Here is an 11,845-nt window from a genome sequence, read left to right on the forward strand (position 1 = left end):
GAAACTAGCCTCAAGGGAATAAAACAAAAATCATTCAAATTCATGGAGACTGAATAACATGCTATTAAATAATGAATGGGTTAACAATAACATCAAGGAAGAAATCAACAAGTTTCTTGAAACAAATGAAAATAAACACACAACACCCCAAAACCTATAGGACACAGCAAAGGCAGTCCTGAGAGAGAAGTTCATAGCAATACAGGCCTACCCAAAAAGGACAGAAGAATTTCAAATAAACAACCTAACCCTACATCTACAAGAACTAGAAGAACAACAACAAAGACCAGGGCAAGCAGAAGGAAGGAAATAATATCAAAGCAGAATTAAATGACACAGAGGCTAAAGGAACAATTCAAAGGATCAACGAAAGTAGGAGCTGGTTCTTTGAAAAGATAAACAAAATCAACAAGCCTTTTGCCAGGCTCATCAGGGAAAAAAAAGAGAGGACCCAAATGAATAAAATCAGAAATAAAAGAGGAGAAATCACAATCGACATCACAGAAATACAAAGGACTATAAGAAATTACTACAAACAACTGTATGGCAAGAAACTTGACAATCTAGATGAAATGGACAGATTTCTAGAAACATATAATCTTCCAAAAATGAATCAAGAAGAAGCAGAAAGCCTGAACAGACTGATAACAAAAAGTGAAATTGAAACAGTAATCAAAAACTTCCGGCATGCACTGGATGGCTTCAGAGGCGAATTTTACAAAACATTTAGGGAAGAACTAATGCCTACCCTTCTTAAACTATTCCAAAAAATCCAAGAAGAGGGAAGACTCCCAAACTCTTTCTATGAAGCCAGTATTACCCTAATTCCAAAACCAGGTCAAGACACAGCCAAGAAAAAAAACTATAGGCTCTTATTGCTGATAAACATAGATGCTAAAATCCTCAACAATATATTGGCAAACCAGATCAAGCAATACATTAAAAAAATCATACACCATGATCAAGCGGGATTCATCCCAGGAATGCAAGGTTGGTATAATATTTGCAAGTCAATAAATGTAATACATCACATAAAAAAAATGAAAGAAAAAAATCACATGATTATATCCATAAATGCTGAAAAAGCATTTGATAAAATACAGCACCTATTTATGATAAAACACTCAGCAAAGTGGGAATAGAGGGAGCACACCTTAACATAATAAAGGCCATATACAAGAAACCTGAGTATGAAGCCAACATCATATTCAATGGGCAAAAACTGAAAGTTATCCCTCTAAGATCAGGAACAAGACAAGGATGTCCACTCTCTCCACTTCTATTCAACATAGTTTTGGAAGTTCTAGACACAGCAATAATACAAGAAAAGAAATAAAAGTCATCGACATTGGAAAGTGGGAAGTAAAACTGTCATTACTTGTAGATGACATGATAGCGTACATAGAAAACCCTATAAGCTCCACCAAAAAACTACTCGACCTGATAAGTGAATTTGGCAAAAATAGCAGGATACAAAGTCACTATTCAGAAATTGGAGGCATTTTTGTACACCAACAATGAACTATCAGAGATAGAAACTAGAAAAAATCCCATTTCTTATAGCAACAAGAAAAATAAATTACTTAGGAATAAACTTAACCAAGGAGGTAAGAGGCCTGTACTCGGAAAACTACAGAACACTGAAGAAAGAAATTAAGAAAGATACAAATAAATGGAAGCATATACCATGAATGGGAAGAATCCACTACATTAAAATGACCATTCTACCCAAAGCAATTCATAGATCAACACAATCCCTATTAAAATACCAAGGACATATTTCACAGAGCTAGAACAAATACTTCAAAAATTTATATGGAACCAAGAATGATCCTGAATAGCCTCAACAATCTTGAGAAAAAAGAACAAAGTAAGAGGAATCACAATACCTGATATCAAACTTTATTACAAGGCCACTGTAATCAAAACATTCTAGTACTGGCATAAGAACAAACAGATCAATGGAACAGAATAGAGAGCCCAGAAATAAACCCAGGTCCCTATGGTCAATTCATATTCAACAAAGGGGGCAGGAGCATAAAATGGAGTAAAAATAGCCTCTTCAACAAATGGTGTTGGGAGAACTGGACAGGTACATGCAAAAAAATGAAACTAGACAATCAACTTATTACACAGAATAAACTCAAGATGGATCAAAGACTTAAATGTAAGCCATGAAACTATAAAAGTCCTAGAGGAAATCATAGGCAGGAAAATTTCAGATATCCCACGCAGTAGTATTTTCTCTGGTATATTTCCTAGGGCAAGGGAAATAAAGGAAAGTAAACAAATGGGACTACATCAAACTAAAAAGTTTCTGCTCAATGAAAGAAAACTTCAGCGAGATAAAAAGGGAACCAACCATATGGGAAGACATATTTGCCAATGATACTTCAGACAAGGGTTTGATCTCCAAAATATATAAACAACTTACACAACTCAATACCAGGAAGACAGACAATCCAATTAAAAAATGGGCAAAGGACCTGAACAGACACTTCTCCAAGGAGGACATACAGAGGGCACACAGGCATGTGAAAGGATGCTCAACATCACTAGACATCAGAGAGATGCAAATTAAAACCACAATGAGATACCACTTTCACCAGTAAGAATGGCCATTATAAACAAATCAACAAACGACAAGTGCTGATGAGGATGTGGAGAAAAGGGGACCCTAGCACACTGTCAGTGGGAATGCAGACAGGTGCAGCCACTGTGGAAAACAGTATGGAATTTCCTCAAAAAACTAAAAATGGAACTGCCCTTTGATCCAGTGATTCCACTGCTGGAATTAAACTCAAAGAATCCTGAAACACCAAAAGAACCTCTGCACCCCTATGTTCATAGCAGCACTCTTTACAATAACCAAGTGCTGGAAACAACTTAAGTGCCCACCTGTAGAGGAGTGGATCAAAGAAACTGGTACATTTACACAATAGAATACTATGCAGCACAAAGAAAGAAAGAACTCCGACTTTTCCTTTTCACTACAACATGGATGGAACTGGAGAGTTTTATGCTAAGTGAAATAAGCCAGGCAGCCAAAGACAAATATCATATGATCTTGCCTAATACAGGAATCTAATGAACAAGACAAACAAATGACCAAAATAGAACCAGAGGCAGGGAAACAAGGAACAGACTGACGTGATCAAGGGGATGGGGTTGGGGGAGGAGGGACACAAGAAGGGGAAGGGGCCAGTCAAGGAACTAGTATCAATCACCCATGGACATGGATGACAGGGGGAGGATTGACTGTTGGAGAAGTGGGGATTGAGACACAGGAGAGCAACATGGGAGAAATGGGACAACTGTAATAGAACAACAATAAAAATACAATTTAAAAAATTTTTCATTTTCACAAATGCTCAGGTAGAGAAATAATATGTAATGCACAATGAATAACTAAGTTAGCAAAGGAATTTAGAAAGAAAATGAAAAACCTCCAGAAAAGAAACACATGGAAGACTGTGACTTAAATGACAGAGGGTTCAAGATTGCAGTTCTAGAAAAACTCAATGAGATACAAGAGAACTCAGAAAAACAATTCAACAAGCTCACAAATAAAACCAATGAAAAGGAATATTTCCCCCAAGAGCCTGAAACTATAAAAAAGAACCAAACAAATTCTGGAGATGAAGAACTCAATAAATGAGATGAAGAATTAATTCACAAGCTTAGGAAACTGAGCAGACCAGGTAGAGAAAGAATTAGTGGCATAGAAGATAGAAATCTAGAAATGGCCCATGTGGAATATAGAGAGAATTATCAGTAAAAAAAAAAAAAAAATTAACGCACTTTACGAGAACAAACTGACTCCATTAGATAGAGCAATATAAGAATAGTGAATATACCAGGAGGAGAGCAGGAGAAGGGAACAGAGAGCCTATTCAAAGAAATAATCAGCAAAAACTTCCCAATCTGTGGAAAAAACTGAATCCTCAAATTCAATATGCTAACAGAACACCTAATTATCTCAATCTAAAAAGGCCTTTCCAAGGCATATTACATTAAATTTTTCAAAATGAATGACTAAGAATGAATCCTCAAGGCAGCCAGGGAAAAGAAAATGGTAATCTATAAAGGAAACCCCATTAGACTGTTATCAAATTTTCCAGGAGAAACCATACAAACTAGGAGAGAGTGGAATCAAATTATTCAAATTATTGAAAGAGAGAAATTACCAACCAATAATAGTATATCCAGTAAAGTTATACTTTAGATATGAGGGAGAAATATAGGCTTTTCCAGACATATGGAAGCGAGGGGAATTTATGACCACAAAACGTGAAGAATAAGAAACTCTGAAAGGTGCTCTTCTACCTGAAACAAAAAGACAAAAGGATACAAAACTATTAGCAAGATGACTAACAAACAGAATCAGGAAGCTGCACCCCTTGTTCAGGATAAGGTATTAAACACTTAATTTTAACACAAAGGTTAATGGAGATAAGAATATTTTAGACAAGACAACAGCTACTGTAATTTGGAAATCAACACACAGTACAAAGAAATAATTTGTGACAACAAAAACATAAAAGTGAGGGGGCAGAGGACTGGACTTGCACTGATGAAGGGACCTGCAATCAGAAGAAAAAGCACTACTGTATATATGAAAATTTCTTTTGCATAAACCTAACAGTACCCACCAGAAAACCCTTTAGAACTGAGTCACATAACATGGAAAAAAAAGAGAATATACAGGGGAAGCTTATGGGATACTACCAAACTATGCCTGACAAGTGTAGCTAAGTGTGTTGTGTGTTGGGCATCCTTGTTTGAGGGTGTGCAAGAGGCAACTGATTGATGTTTATCTCACGCATCGATGTTTCTCTCCCTCGCTTTCTCCCTCCCTCTCCCTTTCTATAAAAATAATAAAATCTTTTTAAAAATAACACAGAAACATGGGGGATACAGCGAATATAATACTAACAGGGAAACTTATAACTATAAATGCATACATTAAGAAATAAGGATAACAGGCAGACAACAGTATGGTGATTACCTAGGGAAAAGGGGGTAGGGGAAGTTTGGGGAGGGTAGAGGGGATATACATGGTGATAAAGAAAAGCTGACCAGGGGTGGTAAACACACAATAAAATATACATATGATGTATTATAGAATTGCATACCTGAACCCTGTATAATTTTATTAACCAATGTCACCTCAATAAATTCAATTAAAAAATCAAATAAAATAATTCTGTATAAATACATAAATAAATGATAAAGTAATTTTAAAAAGCAAAGAAGAAATATCTCAAATCAATAACCTAACTGCATGTCTTAAAGGACTAAAAATAAGAGCAAACTAAACTAAAAGCTAACAGATGAAATAAAAGTTAGAGTTGATTAAAAAATGAAAAACAAAACTCAGTGAAACATAAAGTTGGTTCTTTGCAAAGAGAAACAGAATTGGCAAACCTTTAGCTAGATTCATTAAAAAAGAGATAAAGAAAAGGTTCAAATTACTGAAAGTAGTACATAAATGAGGACATCACTACTAATTTTACAGAAATAAAATCAGTACTCTGAATAATTGTATGAAGGAAAATTGAATAACTTAGATGAAATGAACAAATTCCTGGAAACACAAACAAAGCAGAAATGAATGATGAAGAAATATATAATCTGAGTAAATCTATCACTGATAGGAGAATCGAATCAATAATCAATAACTTCCCAACAAAGAAAAGCCCTGGACTAGATGCTACACTGGTAAGTTCTACCAAACATTTAAAGAAGAATCAACACGAGTCTTTCTCAAATTCTTCCACAAAACTGAAGAAAAGGAAACACTTCCTAACTCATCTAAGAGGCCAACATTACCCTGACACCAAAGCCAAACAAAGACGTGAAAACTCAAGACCAATACCCCTTAGAATATTGACACAAAAATCTCCTACAAAACATTAGTGAAACTAAATTCAGCAGCATATTAACAGGATTACGCACCATGACCAAGTGAGATTTACTCCTGGACTGCAAGGACGGCTCAACATATGAGAATCAATCAAAATAGTACACTACAATACCAGAATGAAGTGGGGTGGGGGAGCTGATCATTTTAATTGATGCAGAAAACACAGTTGACAAAAGTCTGTACCCTTGTGTAATAAAAATTCTCAGCAAACTAGAAATAAGAGTAAACTACCTCAACATAATAAGGCCATATATGAAAAATGCATAGCTAACACCACACTCAATACTTTAGCCTAAGATCAGAAAGACAGCAGAATGCAAGCTTTTGTCACTTGTACTCAACATAGTATTAGAAGTTTTGGCCAGAACAATTAAACAAGAAAAAGAAAGAAGAGGCATCCAAACTGGAAAAAAAGGAGTAAAATTAACTCTGTTCACTGACGATATAATCTTATGTGTAAAGAACAAAACAAAACAAAACCTTAGATATTTCACACATGCAAATACCTGTTAACTGAAATGAATTAATTCAGCAAAATTGTGGGATACAAAATCGTACAAAAATCAGTTATATTTCTATATACTAGCAATGAACAATGAAAAGGAAATTTTAAAAAACAATTTGGTTTTTATATAATTTTAGGTGCACCGGATATTCCCTGTAAAAAGTTGCAGAGGTCTGCTAAATATGTAAACATGTAGGGGTTTCAGATGTTCTCTGTAAGAAGTAGCAAAGACCTACTAAAAAGCCTTAAAGAAAATTAATTTTACAGCCGCTCAGTGATTTACAAGCTAAAAGACCCCAGCTTAGCCCCTATCTCCTTCCATTTGCTTGTAACTTGTTTATAACTCTTGTAAAGCTGTCTTACAGAATGCCTAGCCTTTTTGCAAAAATAATTGGTTTACAAAGAATTCGACCTAAGAGGCTGCAGCTGCAGGCTAAAGATAACCTTGTAGCCTTGTGAATTTCTGTTCCTGTTACTGACAAGACATTCCTGCAGCCCCGTAAATACCCCACTTCCCAGGACTGCTTCCAGCCAAAGGAGAAACAAAGAAGCACAACCCTCTATATAAGTCTGACCCTAAAACCCATTCAATGTCAGAGCTTTGTTAGAGACACGCTCAGGGTCTCTGCCTGACAGCCGGCAATTAAAATCCATTGCTTGCTTTATGCACTGCTTCAGAGTGTTCAATCTCACCTATGTAGCTGCAACATAATAACCAACTAAGGAATAAATTCATCCAAAGAGGTGAAAAACCTATATACTTAAAAAGTACAAAAATTACTAAAAGAATTTAAAGAAGACCTAAATTAATGGGAAGCCATCCCACATTCACAGACTGTTAAGATGACAATACTACCCAAAACAATCTACAGATTCAATGTAATTTTTATTAAAATATCAAGGATACATTGTACAGACATAGAAAAACCAATTCAAAGATTCATATGAAATGCTCAGCGAACAAAAGAAATAGCAAACCAATACCTAAACTGTCAATGCATTGGATCAACCTAATTTTTTTTACAGATTTTATTTATTTATTTTTAGAGAGAGGGTAAGAGAGGGAAAAAACAGGGAGAGAAACATTGATGTGTGAGAGAAACATTGATCAGCTGTCTTTTGCATGCCCCCTAACAGGGACTGGGCAGCAACCCAGGCATGTGGTCTGACTGGGAAATGAACCCATGACCTTTGTTTTGCAAGACTATGCCCAATGACTGAGCCAAACTGGTCAGGGCTAGACCTAAACTTAAGAGCTAAAACTAAAACTCTCAGAAGGAAGCATAGGTGAAAATCTTCAGTACCTGGGATTAGGCAGAAGTTTGTAAGCATGATACTAAAAGCACAAGCTTTAAGATAAAAAATAGATAAATTGGACTTAAAGTTAAAAACCTTTGTGCATCAAGAGATAGTATCAATAGAGTGAACAGACAATCACAATATGGGATAAAATATTTGTGCATAGTTTGTGTGGTAAGGGATTAGTATCCTGAATTTAAAAAGGACTCCTACAACTAAACAACAAGAACAAAAAGAATAACCCAATTCAAAAAAAGGCAAAGGATTTGAGTAGATGTTTACCAAAAGATTATATACAAATGGCCAATAAGCACATGAAAGAGGCTCAGCATCCTTAGCTATTAAAAAAATTTAAACAAGCCCACAATGAGAATCCACTTTGTATTCATTAGGATGGCTATTATGGGGAGGAAAAGAAGTAACAGAAAATAACAATTGTTGGTGAGATATAAATAAATTGGGACACTCGTCATTGCTGGTAGGAATGTGTAATGGTACTGCCACTGTGGAAAACTTTGGTGATTCCTCAAAAAGTTGAACATGGACCTACTATAGGATTCAGCAATTCTAACCCTAATTCCTGAAAGAATTGAAAGCAGGGGCTTGGATATCTGCACCACGATCACAGCAGCACTGTTCACAACAGCCAAAAGTGGAAACAACTCAAATGTCCATCGATGGATGAATGGATCAACAAAATGTACTATGTGCATATGATGCAATATTATCCAGCCATAGAAGGGAATGAATTCTGAAATATGGTACCACATGAGTGACCCCTGAAACATACACTCAGCAAAGTAAGCGATACACAAAATGACTAATATTGTAGGATTCCACTTATACACAACACTATGAATGTACTTAATGACACCAACTGTACACCAAACATGGTTAAAATGATAGATTTTATTTTATGTAAATCGTACCAGAATATGTTAAAATAAAAACCTAAATTGATTCCAGCACTATTTGTAAATGAAAGGAACTGGAAGTCACATATATATTATTAACAGAGGATTTTGTTTATAAATTGTGAGAGACCTATATGAATTTCCTAATTTCACTTCACTCCCTTCACAAAGCAGCTCAAGTGATTCTGTTGAAACATAAACCAGCTATTGATACTCCTTCCCCCAAACCCTCCTATGGCTAACCTCCTTAGAGTAAAGCCACCCTACAAGGCTACCTCTTTGACTTCATCTCTTTCCACTGCTCCCCTTGTCTTCTTCTCTCTAGCCTGGAAAACTCTCAGCATAAGTCAACCTCAGGGGCTTTGCAATTGCTGCTCCCTCTTCCCCCTGGTATCTGCAATTTTCCATCATGTGGTCAGATATCTATTCAGAAAACCTTCCCTTAACACTGTATATAAGATATCAAACCCCCCAAACACACAAAAACAGCAATCTCTACCATCCTCTTTATGTGTCTTATTTCCCCCATAGCACTCATCACTAACTGACACATCATACACTTGTTCACCTTTCATCTGCCTTCTCCCACTAGAGAATAAGCTCCTTGAAGGGTGAGTACTTTGTTTTCTTCACATAGTATTCTCAGTGCCAGGAAAAATGCAGGACACTCAATGCTCAGTAAATATTTACTGAATGAGTCCTTTTAATGAAACACCAGTCAGCTTAAACAAGATAAGGGAGGCAGATCTATACTCAGTGACACAGCAAGATTCTCAAAACACACCAGTAAATGAAAGGAGAGGTCAGTGAACCAAAAGCACAGTATGATGCCATTGGAAGGGGATGGTAAGGGGGAAAAATCTCTGTAAGAATATAAGAAATCAGAGAGAACATATATCATACTTTTCAACACAGGTTATTTCCTAGAGGTAGAAAGGCAATGTGCATGTACGTTTGTGTGAGTGTGTATGCCTGTGTGTGCTTCTTTTTACTCAGTAATAGCCTAGTACCAAAATTTTATGTTTTAGTTTATTTGACTGAAATTATCAAAATATCATAGTATTGTTCAAATTAGATAAAAAGAGGGAAAGAAAGAAGGAAAGAGAAAGAGAAGGAGAGAGAGAAAGAGAAAGAAAGAAGGAAAAGAGAAAATAGCCTATGTGTAAACAACAGGATATTAGATAAATTTTGAAACATTCCTAAACAATGGACCAGATTTTTTTAAATGCAGAGGTCAACAAATACTGACCTGAAGGCTAACTCTAGCTGCTGTGTTCTATTAGTAACTAAAGCTTTATTAAAATATAGCCATGCCAATATATTTCCATATTGTCTATGGCTACGTTCCCACTTCCATGGCAGAGCTGTATCGTGACAGAGACCATATGGCCTGCAAATCCTATAATATTTACTCTTTGGCCCTTTGCAAGAAAATGTTGCTGAACCCCTGGACTAGAATACAGCAATTAAAAATGATTTGTGGACAATATAGAAAATATTATTTATGTAACTTATACACATATTTATTAAATATGTGAATATTGTAAATAGGAATATTTATAAATCTTAAAAATATCAATATAGCCCTGGCCTGTGTGGCTGAGTGGATTGCATGCCAGCCTGTGAACTGGAAGGTTGCCAGTACGATTCTCAGTCAGGACACATGCCTGGATCATGGGCCAGGTCCCAAGTCGGGGGTGGGTGTGAAAGGCAAACAATCACGTGTCTCTCACACATATGTTTCTTTTCCTCTCTTTCTCCCTCCCTTCCCTCTCTAGAAGAAGATAAATAAAATCTTAAAATAAGATACCATATATTTTTAAAAAGAGTGGAAGGATACATATAGAAATGTTACCAATTACCATTCAGTGGGCGGAAGCAATAGTGTCAATCTATAGAGTTTAACGCACTATAAGGACCCCAATAATAATTATTATAATTACAGCTTGTATTATTAACCCTTAACTAAATGCTATGCATTGTGTTAATTATTTCATCTAATCATTATGCTTAATGTGGGGGCATTTATCATCCCAACTTCAGGTAGAGGAGATGATAGCTCAGAGGGTACATGAAGAAATACATAAACATATATAGAAGACACTTAAAAGAGTCTATATGAAGCAAATAACAGGGACTTAAAGGAAATGAAGGGGTTAATTTTTAAATGACTAGTGATACAACCAACTAGTATAAAGAACATTTTACCTTCTCTTTTCATTAGCATTTTACAAATGATTCTTAAGCCATAAGCCCTCTCTGTTCATGCTCACTGACCCTGGAGGGGAGGAGTGTGTGACATTTACCTCCCAGGAAATTACAGACCAGCTGGACCTCTGTAGTCTTACAAAGGGAGTAACTCAACACCACTCCTGGTAACAAAATAGTAAGCACTTTGGTATTTTGGATATATTGTCAGCAACAATTCTGGCCAAAATCCATGTACAGCAAGAAAGAATTTCAATGGGAAACTGAGTGTTTTAGAAATGATATTTAGGGATTCAATAAAAAATTATTTTTTCCTTAATACTCTCCATGTCTTCCCTCTTCTCTCTACCCACCCCAGAGATTGCTTAAAATTCTCTTCTTTTACTGCTACTGATTATTATATTATTCCTCTAATTAAAATAGGAAGGATGGAGCAGAAAGTACTCCCCTTTCTGTCAGAAAAGTCTGGAATACTATTTGGGGAAAATCATCCCTAAGAAGCACTGGATGAGCTATGTGGCTTCATGTTACCGGCTTATCCATGGTATTATGAACAAGAGAGCTACCTATATTAGTTTGCTAGGGCTGCCATAACAAAGTCCTATGGACTTGGTGGATTAAACAACAGAAATTTACTTCCTCACTGTTCTGGGGGCTGGAAGTCCAAGATCAAGGTGCTGAGGCCTCCCTCCTTGGCTTGCAAATGGCCAGCTTCTCACTGAGTCCTCACATGGCCTTCCCTCTGTGCACACCTCTGTATGCTGATTTCCTCTTCTTATAAGGACTCCGGTTATATTGAATTAAGGTCCACTTTTATGACCTCATTTACTTTATTAATGTTTCTAAGGGCCCTGTCTCCAAAATTAGTCACATTCTGAGGTAGTGGGGTTTGGACTTCCACATATGAATTTTCAGGGGAACACAATTGAGCCCTTAACACTTCCTATATGCATCACAGACCTGAGAAAATAAGAGAATATTTAGGAAAACACT

This window comes from Furipterus horrens, unplaced genomic scaffold (assembly GCF_987537825.1).
Source record: "Furipterus horrens unplaced genomic scaffold, mFurHor1.1.pri manual_scaffold_2, whole genome shotgun sequence".
Taxonomy (NCBI): Eukaryota; Metazoa; Chordata; class Mammalia; order Chiroptera; family Furipteridae; genus Furipterus; species Furipterus horrens.